Source organism: Emydura macquarii, unplaced genomic scaffold (assembly GCF_026122565.2).
Source record: "Emydura macquarii macquarii isolate MOO-44397 ecotype Brisbane River unplaced genomic scaffold, CSIRO-AGI_Emac_v2 contig_670, whole genome shotgun sequence".
Classification (NCBI taxonomy): Eukaryota; Metazoa; Chordata; order Testudines; family Chelidae; genus Emydura; species Emydura macquarii.
This window is the reverse complement of record NW_027130807.1, coordinates 1,093,321-1,116,610: the sequence shown is the minus strand read 5'-3', so window position 1 is coordinate 1,116,610 and position 23,290 is coordinate 1,093,321. Positions and strand designations below refer to the sequence as shown.

General features: G+C 48.8%; 2 pseudogenes; one reads left to right on the top strand and one right to left on the bottom strand.

The window, feature by feature from the left end:
- Positions 1-2,333: 2,333 nt before the first annotated feature.
- Positions 2,334-10,563, bottom strand: LOC137148586 (pepsin A-like; annotated as a pseudogene).
- Positions 10,564-11,178: 615 nt separating this feature from the next.
- On the top strand, positions 11,179-18,525 carry LOC137148634 (pepsin A-like; annotated as a pseudogene).
- The last annotated feature ends 4,765 nt before the right edge of the window (positions 18,526-23,290 follow it).

The following is a 23,290-nucleotide window of genomic DNA, read 5'->3' as shown; positions in this document are numbered from 1 at the left end:
TGCCCTCTCCCCAACACAGGGCCAGATTGGAACCAATGACCGAGAGGTAAATGTCTGTGTCCCATTCCAGTTCCTCTGGGGCTCCTGTCTTGTTCTTTAAATCAATACATTAAATGAAATTTCTTTTCAGAAATGGAAATGTTAGGAAAGTTAGTTGGGAAATGTCCCCTAACTCTCACACCTTCCCTCTGGAGGATGCCCCCATTTTCAGGTCACAGCCAAGTGAAGGTGGAAATCTATGAACTCTGAGTGTTCTCCAATCTGCCTGTAGATGTCAACGTTTCTACGGCTGGTTCGGAGCTGTGCCCGCACAGCCTCTTCTCCTCACAGGCCCAGGAGAGCCAATATCTCCTGTCTGCTCCAGCCGGGAGCATGTAGCCACCATGGCCAGATGGCCAGTTGCACTCAACGCTGGAGAGCTGTTGGGTGGGCTCCCCAAGCTGGTAATCAGGAAAAGGAATTGCAGAGCTTTGCAGGAGTTGGGGGAAAGGCTTTCTGATCTGTGTGTGAGCCCTGAGCAGTGCAGTGCACAATGGTGACCAGAGTGGCCAGCGTGGGGCATTGTGGGCCAGCTGCTGCAGACAGTTAGGGTCGACATAAATAACGCAGTGACTACAGTCACATTATGCATCAACCGTGGCATTCCACTGCTCGGCATTCCACTGCTTGGTGTTGTGTCAGCGTAACGGGGTACTTACATCGACAGGAGATAAATTTAAGCGTAGACACGCATTCCACTAGGATGACAGCAGCTGCCTTGCTTCGCTCTAACTTTGTGCTCTAGACCAGGCCTCAGACAGTAAAAGCAACTATTTTGGAAAAATGTGTCACTTAGTTAAAAGTAAAGGACTCAGGGCTTATCTGCACTGGGAAGTGAATTTGCATTAAGATATGGTGTGAATTTCAAGCAGAATCGTTGTTCCCATTAACTCCCTGTGTGGATGTTCTTAGTCTGGAATAAGAGCACCTTATTCTGAATTCGCTGTTCATCTGAGGCCAGTGTGGGAGGAGCCAGGAAACCGTCCTCCTTACACTGAAGTTTGTAGTTTCTCCTCTAGGCATAGACAGCCTCATAAACCAAAACAGGACATCAGCTTTTGAATCAAACAGCGCTAGTCCCTATTTCCATTAGAAGGACCCAGTTCTGGTCTAAACAAAGAGGCACCTTCCCAAACTGGCTTCTCTGCCAAGCCATGTGCTTAGAAAAATCCTCTCACAGAGCTGGGTGAAAATCCTTGGAGCAGGCAAGTTACAGTTATCACTGTGGTTTGTGAGATCCATGGGCTGCTGGCCCTTATCTGGGTGCCCTGCTGTAGCCACTACTTGGCTTTTGCTTGCTGAGTAGAGAGTGCGACTCTGGCTGCCCCGGTTCATTCTTCACTCTGGGGTTTCCTCTGAAGCAGCTGGTGCTGGAGACAGGAAACTGGGCTAGCTGGGTCTCAGGTCTGACTGAGTTAGGTTCTTCCTAATTTCTAAAGTGCAGTGACATCACCCCAGCTCCCACACATTTCAGCATGTAACAGCCCCTCCATACACCCAGAGCTCCTGCTGGCCCTGGCTCTCCACGTATTTGTTGGTGAGGAGCACTAAGGACTAGGTCATTTTCCGGCCCCAGAGCACACCCCAGCCCTGTGGGGAACCGACCATGGATTTGTCCCAGTGTACAGAATAGCACTAAAGTGTAGGCCAGGAGATGATCTCCAGTGCACTAAGGGCCTGATCCAAAGCCTGTTGGAGTCAATGGGAGTCTTTACTGGGTGCTGGCTCAGACCATAACTGCTCCGTCCATCAGAAACCATGAATCGGAGCAGGGACCCTGGCATGAGAGTGCAGAGCACCAAGCACTGGGCAACCAGGCAGCCTCCAGCCAGCTCCAGGCTGCTAGTCAGCAGGACGGGCACGTCCAGAGAGTGGGTGTCCATCATGAGAGCCAATGAGCATCATCTATGCTCCCAGGCTGGTGAGCTACCATAGGAAGCTGCAGGGGAGGACAGAGTTCAGGTCATTAAGCGGGATAGACAGGGCCTGCTGGGATAAGCAATTAACAGACGTCCTACCCTCCGTAAGGCGTCAGGGTTTGGTGGCACGGCTCACACCCAGAAAGCCATTTCACAAGTTATTGTAGCAATAAAATCAAACAGGTCAGGAGTCAGGGGCACGGGCCGAGGAGCAGACAGCGTGGGGCAAGACTGGAATTGCAGGAGGTGGGGGCCTTCCAGTCAGGACTGAAGGGCGCGGGCAGAAGATATATCTCCCTCCTCCCAGTGGTGGACTCGAAGTCATTCACCCCATCAAAGAGAAACAATTCACTCTAATGCGCTTGTCATCCTTTATTCAACTGTGGGTATGATTACAGGGGAGAGGGTGAGTGTGGGGTGGGGTCACTAGATCGATAGTCGATGTTGGGGCTCTAGAGAAATGGAGACAGTCCGGGGTCGGCGTTCCATGGCAGCGTCCTGGGGATGGCGCTGTGTTCATGCCACAGGGGCCAGGCCCACCTGGTTGTTGGCCCTGTCGAAGACGACATAGTACTGGCGGATGAAGACGTCTCCAAGGATCCAGAGTCCTCAGCAGGGGAGCCTTCTAAGCCGGATATGCAAGAGCCTGATTCCTGCACGGGGGAAATGGGACATGGTAATTATTGGGCTGGATTGTCAATGACCCCTTAAGTTATCATCCTGCAGGGCCTGCACGTGCCTGTGCCGGAACCAACTTGGGCTGGGTTCGCAGAGCCCCCAAGTTAAGGATCATGAGGCTGGGTCAGGGCTTTGATGGCAGACCTCTATGGGCTGCAGGGAGTGGCACTGGTGAGTTGTCCCCAATGCTTGGAGCTATTTAGATGCCTAACTCCCAATGAGCTACCTTTCTACAGTCCCATGCCTCAGCCTGAGGGAAAGGGCCTCAGCCTTTCAAACAGGCAGAAAGGCAAGGCAATTATATGCCGCCACCAGAAATCCTGCTGTGATTATAAGTGGATTTGGGCTTCCCCCCTGCCTCTCTCCAACTACCAGCTGGCGTGGCTGTGTGCTGTTAAAGCAGCTTTCCTGTTCCTCCCCAGAGGGAAGCAAAGATTTAACATGGGGAAGGAAAACTCCTTCCTGATGCCCAGATGCCCTGGAGCACGAGGCAGTGATCTCTCCTGAGCGAACCTCCTAGCTGCGATACTTGCTCATTTAAGCCCTCTCTTAGCCCATTAAGGCCCCTGCACTGGTGATTTCCTGCCATGGCCAGCTCTCCAGGCTGCCTCTCTGCTCTTCCTGTATGTCACTTTCACTGGGGGCCTGCCCTGATCTTGACCATTCCTCCCCATGGATCCTCTAGGGGGAAGAGCTCTCTGCTGCCCCACTCTCATACTCGGGACAGACTCTGGGCTGCGTCTCAGTGATGCTCCTGCAGCCTCATGCCGGCTGTAGAGGGGGAAGTGGCCAGCACGCACAGTGCAATGGCCTCAGACACAAGCCCTCGCCAAGAGGCCACGAGGCAGCTTTCTGAGTGGGACGCTCACCTGGAGGATGTAGGCGCTGGCGGGCAAGGGGAACTCGATACCGTTGATGGTGAAGACGATGTTGGGCAGGCTGCTCACGTCACTGCAGCTGATCTGCAGGGAGGAAGGCAACACACGGAGGAAAGGTTAAGTGTGTCTCGGACACTAGGCTCTCCATTGGTCGAGATGGCGCATCACATCTGTGTGTAGCAGACACCTCTGGAAGTATCCGTCCCTGCTCCCCGCCCTTACCGTGCCATCGCTGATACCGATGGCGGACTCAATGTTGGAGATGCCAGTAGAGGGCCCAGCCAGCAGGGAAGTGCCGGTGTCAATGATAGCCTGGCAGCCACCAGAGCAAGCGACGGTCTGACCGTTCACGGTGACGCTGGAAGAGAGAGAGAGTCAGGGGAACGTCCCCAGGAACACTCCCAATCTCATTCCCACTTGGCCCACACGCCACCGGTGAGAGGCCTGCAGGGTGGAGCTTCCCACCGCCCCTTGGTACGACTGCCAAGAACTTTCCCTTCATGTTTCAGCCAAAAGATCTCCTTCCTCGGGTACTGCCCCCCTCTCCTTGTCCTACAGCCTTCTGGGACTGTGGCCTACCTAACTCCTGGGGGTCACAAACAGATGTCAGGGGGTCGCAATCATTCTGCCCTTTCCTTCATTGCTAAACAGAGCTGACCGGATGAGAGAGAGGTCCTGGCAGAGGCAACACGTGCAGGGAGCCAGCTGCCCTCCCTCTGCCCCCACACTATTGAGGCATGGACCGTCTCTGGGTCCTGGTATGGACAAGGTGGGGAACCACTGATCTAGCCTCCTCACTGGTGAGCCCCTTTTCCTATAGCTCCAAGAAAGATGTGATCCTAGCTCCCTTGTCTCTCATCTTGTCTACACTCTGTAAGTTGAGCTTCTCCCAGGCTCCCGCATGCATCTCCTTTTGCTTCTCTCCCCAAGGCGGCATGGTGAACGGGAAGGGCCCAAGAGTGGGTGATACCTGTCCATGGTGATTTGCCAGTAAGTTTCAGAAGAGAGAGGAATCCAGCTGAGGCTCCCAGTGTAGTAAGATGAGTCGATGCCACCAAACATCACGAAGCTCCCGCTCTGGTCATTGCTGGAGAAGGGAGAGAGGAGAGTCAAGGAAGACACATGAATGGTCGGCTAATGAGACAATAGCATATGCATCGTCAGCTAGAGGAGGACCACAGCTGGGGAGTGCTGGGTGGGGTCAGAGCTGGGCACATCAGCGTTTAACAGTGGAGAAAGGACAGGATGGTTGGACAACAGGGAAGCCTCAGTCCCTGGCTTGATATCATAGAGTGGTTTCTCTTGCCAGATCTCAGACACTAAGTACGGTTGATCTCCAAGAAAAGGCCCAGCTGTCTGAGGCAGTGTTGTCAGTGAGTCTGTCGGTGCGGCTGTTCCCTCGGAGTCAGACAGTTTGGACTGGTGCTAGAGGTGCTGAGTCATGTGGGTGATGCGCTCAGGGACACTCTTCCCACGGGAGTCTGTCTAATACCGATAACCTACCATGGCACTCGGCAGTGCAGGACGGGGCCCTGATGCTTTAATATAATTATTAGAGACACTAATGTTCACTTCTGCTCCCAAAATGTACTTCACTAGAATAGAACGGCTGCCGGGATCCACCCCGGAGCTGGCTGCATTTTGGGAATTCTGATGCAAGTATTGCAGGGATCACTCAGTGTGAGAGACGCTGCAGGAACATGAATGTCACTGCAGCAGATGGGCTGTTTCCAGCCCTGACTTACGAGCTCAGGTAGACGGAGAAGAGGTCCTGGGACACCAAATGCTTGTTCATCATGTTGTCAAAGACGGGGGTGGCTCCAGAGGAGGAGATGCTGGGAAACGCCAGACCCAGGATCCCATCAAAGGCAGCGTAGTAAAAGGTGGAGCCTGGCTCGGTTTCACTCAGGCCAAAGATCTGGTTGGTGTCCACAATGCCTCCGACCTTGGGAGACGGATGGGGACAATCACACACCCTGCACCCTGGGAGAAATATCAAGTCCTATCAGTGGGTCTTTATGGTGCTCGGAGATCAGAGGCTGCTGTACCCTGCACTGTGCTGTGCCCCACGTATGAGAATAGTCTGTGATTGGTTACATCATCTCTTCTCTTCCCTTTCTCTATCCCCCTCTCCCAGTTCACACCCAGTGGGGTTCCTGCTTTAGCTTCCCAGAAGCATCTTGTCCTTCTAACTCCTCATCCTTCACCATCAGTGCTCCAGGAGCTTGGATTCTTGCTTGTGATTTACCTGGACGGTGTCGTAGGCCAGGAGTCCAGTCATGCTGCCTGTGCCATACTGGATGGAGAGGCTCTCGCTGGTGGCCCGGTAGGTGGAGGAGTCTGCTGGGTTGAAGCGGTTGTGGTTTGCTGCAAGTACAGAAGGGTCCGATGGTTACAGACTGTCACTTGTAACTTTCCCCATGCACTGTGGGGGACTAGTCAGGCTGTGATTTCCTTGGTGGGGCAGGGTGCCTAAGAGTGATACATAGCAGCACACAGCATTGCCACTCTTAGGTCCCTTTGTGGAGCTAGTTCCTGGTCTTGCTGGGGCCTATCCATCCTCTGACACAGTGCAGCACATGGAGGGACAATGGAGGGAGACCTACTGCTCTCTGGCTTCTGGAGTGGATACAAATCGATGAATAAAAACAATCAGATTTTTAAAATATGTCAGTACAGTTTTCTTTTTAAAAACTAATCTATTTAAAATTAACCTTGACATTATAGCAACTTATGCGAAGGACTAAACTTACTAAAATCATTTACATGAAATATAAGGGTTATTATTAAGCAGTGCATGTTTTCTGGCTTTAAAATAAGTCAACGGAACTGGAGGAATTTCATTGGCTCAGCACCTGGAACCAGTTCCTTCAATTGCTAAACCAGCTTTTCACAGCAGTAGCCTCTTCTGCAGATGCAGAGAGAATACTTTCTTCTTGTGAGTTTATTAACTAGTTCAGTTCACTGACTAGTTCATTCCAACTTCAGAAAGCGATTGGGAGTTGAAAAGGTGGGAACACTTGTTTTCCTCTTCCAATCTCTGAATAAAAATGAAGTACGAGAGGATGAGCTCTACAAGTTCTAAAATCATGAAGGACATGGCTGACTAGAAACAATCAGTTCAATTTGCTGAGTACAGATAACACTTCCTTTGTTTCATGAATCAGTTAGTTTTAAATGTAAAACAAGTTTTGATACATTTTTCTTTCTTATGTATACAACCCATTTCAAGGAGTTTTAATAAACTTTTTTTTTTAAAGCTGGATTTTGCAGTTTATATTTTATTCCAATTTCAATCCAAATCAATTTTGACACAAATCACAAATAAAAAATTAATCCTTATGTAGTAAAGAAGAAATGCATCCTTCACCATTTTCTAACATATCTAAAAAGTGGACCAAGTAAGACTCGGAATAAATGTATGTGAAGCTATATTAATTGCTTAAATAAATGTGTATGGACATATTGTAGTTGCTAAAGGAAGTACCAAAATTAATGTAAAGGCTGTATTTAGTTGCTAATCAACATGTTTATAGATGTTAAAAACCAGTAACCACATTAATTTCTGGTAGAAAAATAACTAAAAAGTACAAATGCAAAGCAAGTTTAAACTCAGTGATTTCAATCAAGGTTTCCTCCTTGCTCATTTACATCCATCTGATTTCAATCAATCTGCCCTGCTGATGTGTCAAGATAAGAGGCATTGAAATGACTTACAGCAGGCTGTGCTGGAGCAGTACACCGAGGGCACCCACAGGTTGGAGGAGCCGGTGTCAAACACAACAGTGAAATCCTGGGCTGGGGTGCCGATGGAGATGGTTCCATAATACTCAGCCTGTCAAAGCAGGGCAAAGAATAACATAAAAAGAGGGAATCATTGCAATCCAATGGCTAGATCTCAGCTGGTGTGAACCGGCGTAGCTCCCCCAGCTGAGAATCTGGCCTACCATGCCATTCCTAGAGGCTCAGCCTGAGCTGGTTTTCTCTGCCATCACTGTCCCCAGCATGGCTCCTAGCACCTGATGGCATCTGATGCCCAGAGTTATTTAGCCCCAGTCCCCATCAATCTCTGTGTGTGGGAGGGTGGGCTGGGATGCGGGGAGCCCATAGACCCTGGGAGTGCCATTCCCAGTGCTCTTCTCAATGCCACCCAATCACAGCTGGGAGCTGGGGGGCCCAGCCCAGGGGCTGGGGAGGATTCTTGGCAGCAGCAAGGTGAGTGCTTGGTTGGAAACACATTGGTGCGGGAGTGGGTTAGGACACTTTTGGGAGAAAGGAGAGAGCAGCAGCTGGTAGAGAGTCAAAAGCTTTGATGAGGAGAGAGAGTTACATGACCTGCCGTACTCACGTCCATGTAGTTTGTTAAGGGCTCAGTGGCAAATTTGTTGGCCAGGCCGGGGAAATATTTGAAGGCCCGGTGGCCAGGGTTATTCCTCAGGAAATCCTCCAGCAAGCCATGTTCCTTAAGGATCTGCCTCAGGGTTTTCCCCTTCTTCAGGGAGACCCTAGTCAACAAGGGTTAGGAGAGAGACTGATCAATAACAAATAAGCAATAGACAGGCCTTGTGGTCAGGGAATATTGTGCAATCCAGCTTTTACATTGCACTGAGATCATTTATTACACCTAGGATTATCAAAGTAGTATAAAGGAGTTGGGTGCCCAGATCATTGCAGGTCAACGGGAATTGAACACATGATTCCAGTAGGACACTTGGAAAATCCCAGCCCATGTGTACTGCTAGCAGAGAGAAGGCCCAACGTGTTGGGAGCTGTACTAATACATAGTAAGAGATAGTCCATGCCCTGTAGAGGTTAGTGTTAAAATAAACAAGATGGACAAAGGAAATATCAGCCACCTTAACCATCAACCATGCTCTTCTTGAAATCTTGTCCTCTCTTGGTTTCCATGACTCTCTCCTCCTACCTCTGTAATCGCTCATTCAATGCCTTCAGAGGATTCCCCCCTCCAACTTTTTCTAGGGGTTCCACACAGCTCTGCACTTGGTCCCCTTCTATACCATATCTCTGTGCAATCTCAACTGCAAACATAAATTCCTGGAGTAGCTCTATGCTGATAATTGCTGCCGTCCACTAGACCTGTCTCCTTCCGTCCATACTGAAATGTCGACCTTGTAGGCCTGGCTTGATGGGAGTAATTGGACATGGGGAAGGCCTCGTTTTTTGGGAGACAGGATTAGGAAGGGAAATAGATCAGCAGGCTGAACACAGAATGTCTGTGCTAACCCAGACAGGTAAGTGGGTCAGTAAGCCAAGAGACAGAATGGCTAAAGGCAGGGATCACCCAGGAAACCATTTATCAAGGACAGGATAACAATGGAAAAGATAAGCCAGGAACATAAAGATGAGTAAATCGCACATGGCGTGGAGATAGCATGCCGTACAGTGATTGGTTCCTACAAAGTAAGCAAGCCAATCCCAAAACGAGTGATGCAATGCATGGTAAATGCAACATAATGTGCAAATGGATGTAAAGGAAGAGGGTTTACAGCGTAACTTTGAATCTGTGATGCATCCTGTGATTGAATCTGATCAACCCAGCATAGCTTTGTTGCATGCCAACTAAAGACACCAGAGTGAGCAAATCCGGAGTCAAACCGCGTGCTTGTGAAGCCAGGTTGGAATGGGTCTCAGAGGAAATCCCAACAGGCCTGACTCTCTGACGTCTCCTCATGGATGTCTAGCCGTCAGCTCAAGCTCAACATGACTAAAACAGAGCTCCTAGTCTTCCTCCTCCCATCAAGCCCTCTCCCGCTATCTCCTTCCTTGATCACTGTGGGCATCCTGCTTCTCACGCAGGCCATAACCTGGATGTCATCTTCATCGCAGACTTTTCTCTAGCTCCTCACATCCAGGCTATGTCTAAATCTTGCCAAATCTTCTTGCATAATCTCGCTGAGATGCAGCTTTTCCTATCCCTCCACACAGCTATAGCTCTCATCCCAGCTCTCCTCCTTTCATGTCTCACTTGCTGCAATATCCTTCTCTCTGGCCTTGACAAATGCCGTCTTGCCACACTCATGCCCATTCAGAATGCTGCAGCAAAGAGAACTTTCCCAGCATGTCCCTTTGACCATGACACTCTTCTAAGTGTCCCTCCACTGGCTCCCTCTTCTCCATCACATCAGGCATAACCTGCTTGTCTTCACTTTCAAAGCCCTTCACACTCAATCGCACCCTACCTCCCATCCCTCATTCGCAATCAAGCAATCGATGCCCCCTTCCATTGGCCCATGATGCCAGCCTCCACTGCCCACTTGTTACATTTTCCATTAAGCACCTTCATGCTTTTCTCCTCCCTACCTCTATGGCTGGGAGGTCTTTCCTCAGCTACTTCAGCTACTTCACTGTCCTCCTTCAAATCCCTCCTTAAAAAAACTCTTTTCTGTCATGGTGCCTATAAAAAAACCATAACAGTTTGGCTGCTGCTGGGCAGAGACCACTGTCCCTCAGGCTGACTGATTGGTCACTTGTACTTGTACTCCCCTGTCTGTCTGTATCCATCTGTCATCTCATCACATACTGAGGTTGCTATCTACTTGGGGAAGGGACAGTCTTCCAGCACCTAACACAATAGGGTCCTGGTCCATGACTTATGGGTCCTAGATGCTGTGATAATACAAATAATAAATACTAAAATTATCACCTCCATTTGACATACAGACAAGTGATCCCCAGAGAAAGACTCAGTGACTTGCCCATGGTCACACAGGGAGTCTTTGGTAGAGCCAGGAATTAACCCAGATCTCTAAAGTCCCACTCCAGTGCCTTAACCACGAGACCTTCCTTTCTCAGACCTCTGCTACCACAGAAAGCTACGGGTAGTTCCCAGCTGCTTCCGATTCAAGAATGGAGAGTTGATCAGCAGGCCAGATGCTCCCCTTGATAATCACACATTGCTGTGTAGAAAGCCAAGTTCAGCAGCCCAAGGAGGTGCGTTCCCCCAATACTCACTTTGTCATCCGGCACTGAGAGAGTGCCACCAAACTCAGGAGCAGAAGCCACTTCATGATGTTTTCCGACACGCAAGCCCGTGGGGATGAGTGGGGAATGTAGAGAAACACCAGGGTGCTGCTTCTTATAAACACATAGTGCAGCGCTTTACATGTCACATTAATCACTCTGATAAGAAATGCAAACTTCCCCCCGTAAGACCTTCCAAAATGTCCTTTAAAGAAATTTTGTAGAACACTCAATCTTCATAGATTTCCATCTTCACTTGGCTGTGACCTGAAAATGGGGGCGTCCTCTAGGGAATGAGAGTTCAGGGATGTTTCCTGTCTAAGGTCTGAAAAGAAATGCTTCTGGGTTGTTTTAAGGAACAAGGAGGAAGGCACAAAGGAATTCAGGTGGGAAACAGAGACATTCCCCTCTCGCTCATTGGTTCCAATCTGTCCCCATACAGAGAGAAGATAGTTCAATGGGATTGGAGCCTTACATACCTTGGGCAACATTTGCAATACAGCCATAGAATCATAGAAGCGTAGGCCTGGAAGGGTCCTCGATAGATCATGTAGTGGGGAATTTGTTCCTTTATGGGAACTGGGATATGAAGCTTTACAGCTCTAGGTCATGGGTCTGAATCTGAGCCCCCGGTTAGGACAGAGAGCTGCAGTTTGTGAATACTGGGAAATAGCGTGTGCAGCATGCCACAGTCTGAGCAACTGGCTGACTTTGAGGAGTGGAATATGGAGCCTTTCACCTCCAGGGCACAGGTTCCAGCTTACTCAGTTCGGTCTTTGTCACCTGCCAGTTCTTTGTCAGGAACCAAGGGCTGGACTAGCCGGGTGGCCCAGAGCTCAGGACTGAGACGCTTTGGCATGTGTTTCATACCCCACGGCAATAAGAACCGGGTCAAGATTGAGAAGCATTGGCAGACGGCTGGGAGACCCAAGGCCGGAAGAGCAGGGGATGCCATAGGACAGGCTTAACCCCTACAGCTTCAGGGAGCTACAAGGTGCCTGGCTGGTCTCTCTGGTGTTAGACGTTCCTAAGCAAACCTCCCTACTCTACATCTGACATCTGATTAGCCCCTTTGTTGAAAAACCTGGAGCAGGGAATGGAAAATACCTGCCCATTTGCAAAACTAATACCAAATGCCAGGACCTTGGATAAGGGGATTTTCAGGACTAGTGCCGCTCAGATAACCTTGTAGTTTTCATACACAGTGTGGCAAAGTCAGCCCTGCCCAGATCCAGACCCCTTCGTTAAGGTTGTCATTGGCCTTAGACGACTCCACTCCCAGTCACGTCAAAATCTCATTCTTCCCCTGGCATTGGCTTGTCCCCACAGGCTTAGCAGCGGACAGTGCTAAATGGGTTAAACACCATTGTCTAACCTCATGGGATTCTCATGGTGATTTCAGGCAGAGCAGCTGCTCCTGGCACATGGCCTGGCACCCAAGTCCAATGGATGGCCTCCTGCCAGGAACAGCGTGGCTGCAGTGTCAGGGTAAAGCAGCAAGGCCTCGCCATACATCCCGGCCATAGGTACTTGAACCCAGGATCTGCTCCCGGCCAATCACTAAGTCTGTTTGTGTCACACTTCTCTGTATAGAAATGAACATGAGATGTCCTGTGTCCATCTTGTCTATTTCAACACTAAGCTCTATAGGACAGTGACTGTCTCTTGCTATGTATTGGTGTAGCTCCCAGAATATTAGGCTCTCTCAGTGCTAGTTATGTGTGGGCTGGGGAGTTTCCAGGGTCCTACAGGAATTGTATGCCCGACTCGCACTGACTTGCAGTGCTCTGAGCACCCAACTCGCTTATACTCCTGTGCCAATCCCAGCTATAATAAATGATCTCAGTGCAATGTAAAAGCTGGATTGCACAATATTCCCTGACCACAAAGCCTGTCTATTGTTTATTTGTTATTGATCAGTCTCTCTCCTAACCCTTGTTGACTAGGGTCTCCCTGAAGAAGGGGAAATCCTTGAGACAGAACCTTAAGGAACATGGCTTGCTGGAGGATTTCCTGAGGAAGAACCCTTACAACCTGGCCTCCAAATATTTCCCCAGCCTGAACAATGAATTTGCCACCGAGCCCTTAACAAACTACATGGATGTGAGTACGGCAGGTCATGTAACTCCCTCTCCTCATCAAAGCTTTTGACTCATCTACCAGCTGCTGATCTCTCCCGTCTCCCAAAAGTGTCCCAAACCACTCCCGCACCGATGTGTTTCCAACTGAGCACCCACCTTGCTGCTGCCAAGAATCCTCCCCAGCCGTGATTGGGTGGCATTGAGAAGAGCACTGGGAATGGCACTCCCTGGGTCTACAGGCTCCCCCCGTCCCAGCCCACCCTCCCACACACTGAGATTGATAGGGGCAGGTACTAAATAACTCTGCATCAGGTGCCATCAGGTGCTAGGAGCCGTGCAGGGGACAGTGATGGCAGAAAAACACCAGCTCAGGCTGAGCCTTTATCAATGGCACTGTAGCCCACATCCTCAGCTGGGGGAGCTACTCTGGGTTACACCAGCTGAGATCTAGCCCTTGGGTGACAATGGTTCCCTTGCTTTACACTGTTCTTTATCCTGCTTTGGCAGATCGAGTATTATGGAACCATCTCCATCGGCACCCCAGGGCAGGAGTTCTCTGTCCTCTTCGACACCGGCTCCTCCAACCTGTGGGTGCCTTCAGTGTACTGCTCCAGCACAGCCTGCTGTAAGTCACCTGCAATGTCTCTTGCCTTGACATGCCAGCTGGGCAGGTTGATTGAAATCAGATGGATTTAAATGAGCAAGGAGGAAACCTTGATTGAAATCACTGAGTTTAGTCTTGCTTTGCATTTGCCCTTTTTGTTTTCCTGAAGGAAGTTGTTTCTTGTTGGTAGCCATTAAAACAAGTTGATTTGCAACTAAATATAGCTTTTACACTAAATTTGGTACTTCCTGTTACTAATAAGAGTGTAAGCAATTATATAGCTTAACATGCATTTATTCAGATTTTTAATTTGTACATTTTTAAAATTATATTAGAAAATGGTGAAAGATGCATTTCTCATTTTAGTAATGGTATTACTTGATATGTGTACTTGGTAATTGGAATTCAGTTAAAAATGCACAAAAAAAAGCTTTAAAAAAATTAATGAAATAAAATTACCTTAAATGTGCTGGATACGTAAGAAAAAAGCGTATTGAAACATTTTGCATTTAAAACTAACCATCGTATAAAACAAGCAATGTGTTATCTGTAGTCAGTGAATCGAACTGATTATTTCTTGTCAGCGTGTCCTTCAAGATTTTAGAACTACTAGATCTCACCCTCTCACACCTAGTTTTTATTCAGAGATTGGAAGAGGAAAACAAGCTTTCTTGCTTTTTTAACCCTCAGCCGATTTCTTAAGTTGGAATGAACTAGTCAGTGAGCTGAACGAGCAGAATGAACTGACGTGAAGACAGTATTCTCTCTGTATCTGCAAAAGCGGCTACTGCTGTCAAAAGCTGGTTCGGCACATCAGCAAAGTCTAGCACCAGCTGCTGAGCCAGTGAATCCCAGCAATTCAGTGGTCAGACTGTCTTTAAAACTTTGGCAGCACATATGCACTACTTTCATAGTCCTTTTTTTTATTTAGTTTAACTGGTTTTCATAAGATTTTAGTAAGTTTAGACTGACATATAGGTTGTCATAATTTAAAGTTTAATTTTAAACAATTATTTTTACAAAGAAAAATGTATTTGCAGTTTTAAAAATCAGATATTTTTAATTAAAATAAAAATCTGTTTTTAGGCACCCCAGTAGCCAGAGATGAGTAGGTCTGTGTCTATTGTCTGTTCACAGGTTGTAGAGTCAGAGGTTTCTAGGCAGACTAGGAGCTAGATCCAAAAAGGCACTTATGTGTGGCAATGCTGAGTGCTGCAATGTGTAACTCTTAAGCACCCAACTCCCTGCAAGGAATTCACAGCATCACTGGTCACCCAGGCTCCCTGTACAGTGCATGGGGGGAGTTACAAGTGTCAGTCTGTGACCCTCTGACCCTTCTGTACTTGCAGCAAACCACAACCGCTTCAACCCAGCAGACTCCTCCACCTACCGGGCCACCAGCGAGAATGTCTCCATCCAGTATGGCACTGGGAGCATGACCGGATTCCTGGCCTATGACACCGTCCAGGTAAATCACAAGAAAAGATCAAAGCCCCTGGAGCAGAGAAGGGAAAAGATGAAGAGTTATAAGAACAGGACACCTCTGGGAAGCTAAAGCAGGAACTCCACTGGGTGTGAACTGGGAGAGGGGGATAGACTGGGAGAAAGGATGAAGCCAGAGAAAGAGGCAGGAGACACAAAGCAAGCCAGTGATCATTTGGTATCATGCCACTTGAATTCGCTTTACACTCTTACAAGCAAAGTGCATCCACTTCATTGACTCACATTGCTTAGAGTGAATGTACATCACTGGCCCCTACTGGATGAAATCAGAGCGGCTCTGCTGTGTGTCATAAGCCCTATATGGTCAGTGACTAGAGGGAGGCTTTTAGGGCAGGAGGATCTCAGTTTACCCTCTACTGCCAGCGTGAAATTTGCAGTGTTTGTAGTATCCAGCATAGCAACAACTTTTAAGTCCTAGATGATCAAAGGGTTTTTACAGGATTGTTAAAACTCATGATGCCCATTTAATCTATTCTAGAAACCGGGGCCTCATTCTGATCTCCCACTAGTAACTCCACATATTTGTACTGAAAGACTCCATAAAGAAAGGGATAAAAGTCAGGCCCATTTGTGCCAAGCCACATCACTCAACCATTCACAGGCTGCTCCCATACGTGAGTGCAGCGTACAACAGCCAATGAGAGCTCCCCACCCCGTAAGGTCCCTCTGGTAGGACTTGGCAGCCTCTCCCAGGGTCTAGCATGTGTCTGATTATCCCCATCCTTCCCCCAAGGTCGGAGGTATTGTGGACACCAACCAGATCTTTGGCCTGAGCGAGACTGAGCCAGGAACCTTCCTCTATTATTCCCCCTTCGATGGGATCCTGGGTCTGGCGTTTCCCAGCATCTCATCCTCTGGAGCCACCCCCGTCTTTGACAACATGATGAACGAGAATTTGGTGTCCCAGGACCTCTTCTCTGTCTACCTGAGCTCGTAAGTCAGGGCTGGAAACAGCCCATCTGCTGCAGTGACATTCATGTTCCTACAGCACCTCTCACACTGAGTGATCACTGCAATACTTGCATCAGAATTCCCGAAACGCAGCCAGCTCTGGGGTGGATCCCGGCAGTTGTTCTATGCTAGTGAAGTACATTTTGGGAGCAGAAGTGAACATTAGTATCTCTAATAATTATATTAAAGCATCAGGGCCCCGTCCTGCACTGCCGAGTGCCATGGTAGGTTATCGGTATTAGACAGACTCCCGCGGGAAGACTGTCCCTGAGCACATCACCAACATGACTCAGCACCTCTAGCACCAGTCCAAACCGTCTGACTCCGAGGGAACAGCCGCACCTACTGACTTACTGACACCACTGCCTCAGACAGCTGGGCCTTTTTTTGGAGATCGCCCAGCCACATATTGGCGAGGCCCAACCGTACTTAGCGCCTGAGATCTGGCAAGAGAAACCACTCTATGATATCAAGCCAGGGACTGAGGCTTGCCTGTTGTCCAACCATCCTGTCCTTTCTCCACTGTTAAACGCTGATGTGCCCAGCTCTGACCCCACCCAGCACTCCCCAGCTGTGGTCCTCCTCTAGCTGACGATGCGTATGCTATTGTCTCATTAGCCGACCATTCATGTGTCTTCCTTGACTCTCCTCTCTCCCCTCTCTAGCAATGACCAGAGCGGGAGCTTCGTGATGTTTGGTGGCATCGACTCATCTTACTACACTGGGAGCCTCAACTGGATTCCTCTCTCTGCTGAAACTTACTGGGAAATCACCCTGGACAGGTATCGCCCACCCTTGGGCCCTTCCTCTTCATCGTGATGCCTCAGCAAAAGGGGAAGCAAAAGGAGACAACAAAAGGAGATGCGTGCGGGAGCTGGGAGAAGCTCAGTTTACAGAGTGTAGACAAGATGAGAGAGGATCACACCTTCCTGGGAGCTATAGGAACAGGGGCTCACCAGCGAGGAGGTTAGATCAGTGGTTCCCCACCTTGTCCATACCAGGAACCACAGACTACCATTGTCTCAATAGTGTGGGGGCAGAGGGAGGGCAGCTGGCTCCCTGCACACGTCGCCTCTGCCAGGACCTCTCTCTCATCCGGCCAGTTTAACAATGAAGGAAAGGGCAGGGTGGTTGCGACCCCATGACATCTGCTTGTGACCCCCAGGAGTTAGGTAGGCCACAGTCCCAGAAGGCTGTAGGACAAGGATCGAGGGGAAGTACCAAAGGAAGGAGAAGTCTAGACTGAAACACGAAGGGAAAGTTCTTGGCAGTCATACCAAAGGGTGGTGGGAGCTCCACCCTGCAGGCCTCTCACTGGTGGCGTGTGGGCCAAGTAGGAATGAGATTGGGTGTGTTCCTGGGGACGTTCCCCTGACTCTCTCTCTCTTCCAGCATCACCATGAATGGTCAGGCCATCGCTTGCTCTAGTGGCTGCCAGGCGATCATTGACACCGGCACTTCCCTGCTGGCTGGGCCCACTACTGGCATCTCCAACATTGAGTCCTACATCGGCGTCAGTGATGGCACGGTAAGGGCGGGGAGCAGGGACGGATACTTCCAGAGGTGTCTGCTACAGACAGATGTGATGCGCCATCTCGCCCAGTGGAGAGCCTAGTGTCCAAGACACGCCTAACCTTTCCTCCGTGTGTTGCCTTCCTCCCTGCAGATCAGCTGCAGTGAGGTGAGCAGCCTGCCCAACATCGTCTTCACCATCAACGGTATCGAGTTCCCTGTGCCCGCCAGCGCCTACATCCTCCAGGTGAGCGTCCCACTCAGAAAGCTGCCTCGTGGCCTCCTGGCGAGAGCTTGTGTCTGAGGCCATTGCACTGTGCGTGCTGGCAACCGCCCCCTCTACAGCCGGCATGAGGCTGCAGGAGCATCACTGAGATGCAGCCCAGAGACTGACCCGAGTATGAGAGTGGGGCGGCAGAGAGCTCTTCCCCCTAGAGGATCGAGGAGGAGGAATGGTCAAGATCAGGGCAGGCCCCCAGTGAAAGTGACATACATGAAGAGCAGAGAGGCAGCCTGGAGAGCTGGCCATTGCAGGAAATCACCAGTGCAGGGGCTTTACTGGGTTAGGAGAGGGCTTAAATGAGCAAGTATCGCAGCTAGGAGATTTGCTCAGGAGAGATCACTGCCTCGCGCTCCGGCATCTGGGCATCAGGAAGGAGTTTTCCTTCCCCATGATAAATATTTGCTTCCCTCTGGGGAGGAACAGGCAAGCTGCTTTAACAGCACACAGCCACACCAGCTGGTAGTTGGGAAGAGGCAGAGGGGAAGCCCAAATCCACTTATAATCACAACAGGATTTCTGGTGGCAGCATATAATCGCTCCCTTTGGAATCTAGACAGGGTCCTGGAGAGAGAAGAAGCCTTTTCCTCCCCGAGGGATGGGTCATGAACAGAAGTGTTGGGGACCTTGCTTTCTTTCCTTTCCTTCCTATTTGAGAGGCTGAGGCATGGGGCTGTACAAAGGTAGCTCAATGGGAGTTACGTCCCAAAATATTGTGAGCATCTGGGCCCCATTTCACCAACAACACTCCCTGCAGCCCCCAGCTGTTCCTTAAAGGTGGCCAATCCACAGCCTGACCCAACCGAACACTGCTTAGTTTGGGAGCAGAGGTGCGCTCGCAGCCCAAGATGGTTCTGGCACAGGCACGTGCACTCCCTGCAGGATGATAACTTAAGGGGCGATTGACGTTCCAGCCCAGTAATGGCCACGTCCCATTTCCCCTATGCAGCAATCAGGCTCTTGCACTTCTGGCTTTGAAGGCATCAATGTCCCCACTTCCTCCGGAGAGCTCTGGATCCTCGGAGATGTCTTCATCCGCCTGTACTACGTCGTCTTCGACAGGGCCAACAACCAGGTGGGCCTGGCCCCCATGGCATGAACACAGAGCCATCCCCGGGACGTTGCCATGCAACACCAACCCCAGGATATCTTACCTTCTCTGGAGCCCCAACACCGGCTATTGATCTAGTGACCCTGATCCCTGCTGGGAATTAAAAGGACACATGCTATTCCCCAGCCCATATTCACCCTCTCACCTCTCGTCTTACCCACAGTAGAATAAAGGAATATTACAGCATCTGAGTAAATTGTTTCTCTTTGACGGACTGAGTGTGGATGTGGACTCCACCAATGGAAAAGAGGTGACATCTCCTCATAACTTCTGCTGATGGTGCTCAGTCTTGACCTGCCATTCCTGTCCTGGGCTCTCCCAACCCACACATCTCTGCTGATGCCCTTCAATCTTTACACACAGTCACCGTGCTATCTGAGTCTTGTCAGCAACAAAAAAATCAACCAAAAGAGTATTCAATCAATTACTTAGAACACTGAACATTAAAAAATATTCTCATTCAACTGAGCTAGGCTAATGTTTAAGTATCAACAGAATTCAGTTACCGTACTTGACGAATTAGTGCATTTAACCAAATAGTTAAACTAGGTCACAAAACACTAGAATTCAACTCAATATCAATGATCTCTAAGATGACATAAGTAGAGAAGAGAATCAAAATACAAACTGGTAAACTAGTTAGGATAACATGCTTCCAAGCAGTGTCAGTTTAAACCAATGGTTCTTAATCAGGAGTACGCACACCCCTGGGAGTACGCAGAGATCTTCCACGGGGTACATCAACTCATCGAGATATTTGCCTGGTTTTACAACAGGCTACATAAAAAGCACTAGCGAAGTCAGTACAAACTAAAATTTCATACAGACAATGATTTGTTTATACTGCTCTATATATTATACACTGAAATACAAGTACAATATTCCAATTGATTTATTTTATAATTATGGTGAAAATGAGAAAGTTAGCCATTTTTCAGTAACGGTGTGCTGTGACACTTTTGTATTTTTAGGTCTGATTTTGTAAGCAAGTGAAGTTAAACTTGGGGCTATGAAAGACAAATCAGACTCCTGAAAGGAGTACAGTAGTCTGGAAAGATTGAGAGCCACTGGCTTAGACAATGCAAGGAAAACTAGTAATTCCTCCTAATACAGTCTTAAAGAAATGATGTTTCTAGGACTAAGCATAGGGTTCCAAAAGTGAAGTGTCCAGTTCATAGAACAATTCCAATGCAAGGTTATACAGTCTCCATATGCCCATGCCTAGCTAAAGATTGCCACAGTAACACAATAGTACCTTTCCCAGAGCTGAAGAAGAGCTCTGTGTAAGATCAAAAGCTTGACTCTCTCTCACCGACAGAAGTTGGCCCAATAAAAGATATTACCTCATCCACCTTATCTCCCTAGTATCTTGAAACCAACACAGCTACAAGAACACTGCAAACAAGAACAAGATGAAAAAAGGTTGGGTTACAATAATCACAATAGGATTGTCACAATAACAAGGCCAAGTGGGTAATAGGGTTTGCTCTGGTTTGGATGGAGTATCACAGACCTGGTAGAATCTGCCTCCCCTCCCCCGACTGGACACTCCCCAGACTGCTGCATGAGGAGTCAAATGCAGATTCCTATCTGCCCTTGGCTTGCTGGGGCCGGGCAGGGTTTAAGCACTGTCGTTGGCTTGGGGGTCTCTAAGCACACACTCTGGGGTAGGCCTGGAATCTGACGCACTCTTGGCGGTGCGGTCTTCAATCACCTAGGCCCTAAAGCTAGCACTGCCTCCCCACCAGCTCTTGCACGCCCTCTAGAATCCCACTGAAGGTGTGAGCCTAAATCTGGGTTACCGTTTACTCTTTGGAGACATGGGGTAGCAGAAGCAAATAGACATGGGTTTAGTGACCAGTTTCTAACCCCATTACTCTTTCCTTAGACTTGAGAGACGAAGCTCAAGAGAGCACAGATCATTTAGAAAACAGCACACAACCCAAATGCACTGCCCCTCGTTCTAGCTCACCTTTCTCTGGGAGTCCGTGGGTGTTCAGGTAGGCAGAGCTCCCCAGATCATCAGGTTCCCACAGCAACTCCCCTCAGCTTGAGCTGGTAAAAAAATGGCCAAATAGGCCCAAAAAGCAGCTTCTGCCTCTTTATAAGCTTCCACTTTCCTCTATCAGGCAACACCTGATCAGCCTTAACAGATGAGTGAGCATAGATTCCCTACCAGGTGATGACTTCACTGCCAGGTAGTCTCTCCCCTGATAAAGCAGTTTTCCTGGCTAGGAGCTAGCCTTTTGTGTAGGGTGCTTCTATGTGACTAGAGGACCATCCAGCTTTAACAACCCTCTGCCACCCCTTGAAATTCTAGGGGTAGAAGGACACAGAGAAGGCACAGAAACGCCACAGTCAAAATAGACTGTGCAGCTTGACACAGCTATACATGTAGAGCCCCAATATCAAACAGAATTCATCAGCTGTCCTGATGGGATGGGAACAATGCAGAGTAGAGTGGGGTAGCTCTGGTTTGGAGTGCAATTAATAGGAAGATGATTACAGCTGTGAACAATAATAAAGCAAGCCAATCAAGTAGCACATAAGGTGAAGTTGAAATCCGACAGAGTGAGAAGTGTTTAGAAAGTATTGAACTCGCTGCAGCAAAGTGACCCTGCAGTGAAAGTTATTTTTCAAAGGGGAAGAAAATCTCTCTCTAAAAATAGCCTCCAGGACAAAGCACATGCCATCATGCTGTGTACCCACTGGCCAGCTGTGATGAAGTGGAGATGTTCTTCATGTTTTCTCTGAATACTGTGCATGTGCCTCAGTTTCCCCTATGTGTTACTCATGTATTTTGGTGATGGGACCAGGGTGTGTGATCATTGCAGAGACCACTGGAGGGCAGGTGGGTTCTACGTACACCAACAATGGCCAGGACCCCTCTACCCTTCTGACCATGACAGGTTGCAGTAGGTAAGGTTGCAGCAGGCAGAAACAAGGAGAGGTGACCATGTTGCCTAGGAAAGAGACAAAAGACTGGGGAGAGGCAAGGGGGGTGGGTCTGAGACTGGAGGCAGGAAGGGCCAGTCCTCTGTGTGGGATCCCCGGGAGCAAAGCCCAAGAATGGGGCTCTGGAACTTCCCCAGCTGGTCACTGCTGTAAGTTCCTGATTCATCTGCCAACAACGCCTGTTCTGCGCTGTGTTCCTGAGAACTAATACACCTTTCTGATTTCCATGCTGGCTGTGAACCACTTCTAACTGGGTGTGGGGCCCCTTTGGGCTCCCCAGGCAACCCATCCAGGGGGACGCATGGCGAGGAGCTCCCAGCAGAACAGGGGTGCTGAATCCTCCAAGGCCAGATTCAGAGGTGGCTGCACTGGTGTGAGAGGCCCTGAGGGGAGACCCATCCCCACTAAAGTCCTGTCTGGCTTCACCCCGGAGCAGTTGCAGAGCACCGTCCCTGTGGGACTCCGTCACACTAACTTACGGTAATATAAAGAAAGACAGTAACGTCCAGCTCAGCGCTGTCAGGGTTTAAATGAAGCAAAGGTGAACCAGTACCAATTGGAGTTACCACACCAAAATGAAAAGGAGGGTAGTTTTTGAAAGTACGAAGTATTCACACAAGCACAGAATAACTTCTGTCATTAGAAACACACCACACGGTCTATGTTGTGTTTTTTTTGTCTTTTGATTGTTGAAATCCCCCTGCCCACCCCCAGTGTGTGTGTGTGTTGCAATTAGTGTTGCCCACACTCCTAAACTCATTGGGTCAGGTGATTTCCGCCCCTGATGCAGGAGCTCTCACCCCACATCTGCCTGTCTCCTGCCCAGCAATTAATGCTGTCCCCCACCCCAGTCATGTCCCCACCCAGCCGCTGCCCACATCAGTTCAACCTTGCCAGCTTCCCCTCTGATCCTTCTAGACTGCTTCACCTTCCTTTCTCAGGCCTGTGCATGTGGGCAGGCTGGTGCTTCTCATATCATCACTGAGCCAGTTGGGCTCCAGCCCATCCAGTCCTGACAATGCTGGAAAAGTTTTCTAACATGCATAGCATGTGCGAATGAAGACTGAAGCAAGGTTAGGAGTCATGAGGTCATTTTCCTCTCATGCACATGGCATACCTGTTATAAGGGGAAGAGATCTGGGTCTTTCTCACGCACACACAGGACGGATGAAGGACAGCTGTAGGAATGGGGTAGAGAATGAGGTAGAGGGGGTGAACATGAAATACAGCTGGTAGCAAAATAGCGGTGTTTGAAAGCACTAATAAATTCTCAATGGTGTTTCAATTTAGGAATTAATTTTAGCAAGACAATCGAGCCAAAGGGAATCATCAAACAATGAAGTGTCACAAAGAGAGGATGACACAATAAATACAGTTTCAAGGTTCACGTATATGCACAGCAAGAATCATGAGCTCAGGGTTAGCTCTTTCAAGCAGTAAACAAGATAACTTTAGTAATGTAGGTGATGGTTAAATCAACCTTAGCATACAAAATACAAACAATAGCTCCTTACAATTATAGTGCTCTTTATGTGGAAACAGGAAATTAAATCAAGCTCCAACGCAACTTAGTCTCAATGTGTCAGATTTAAATCTAATAACCCAGACCAATTATTGCTCTTAGGAGAGAGATTTCAAAATCTCTTAAGGCTACTTCAAAGCAATCACTTTTTCTCTTGTGCCTAATGTAATCCTCCCTGATACTCTCTGAAATCAGACTATCTCAGTAATATCTACGGAAGATATTAGTTTATTAATTTTGTATATCCCCAAAATCTAAGTCCTACCAGCACAAGAG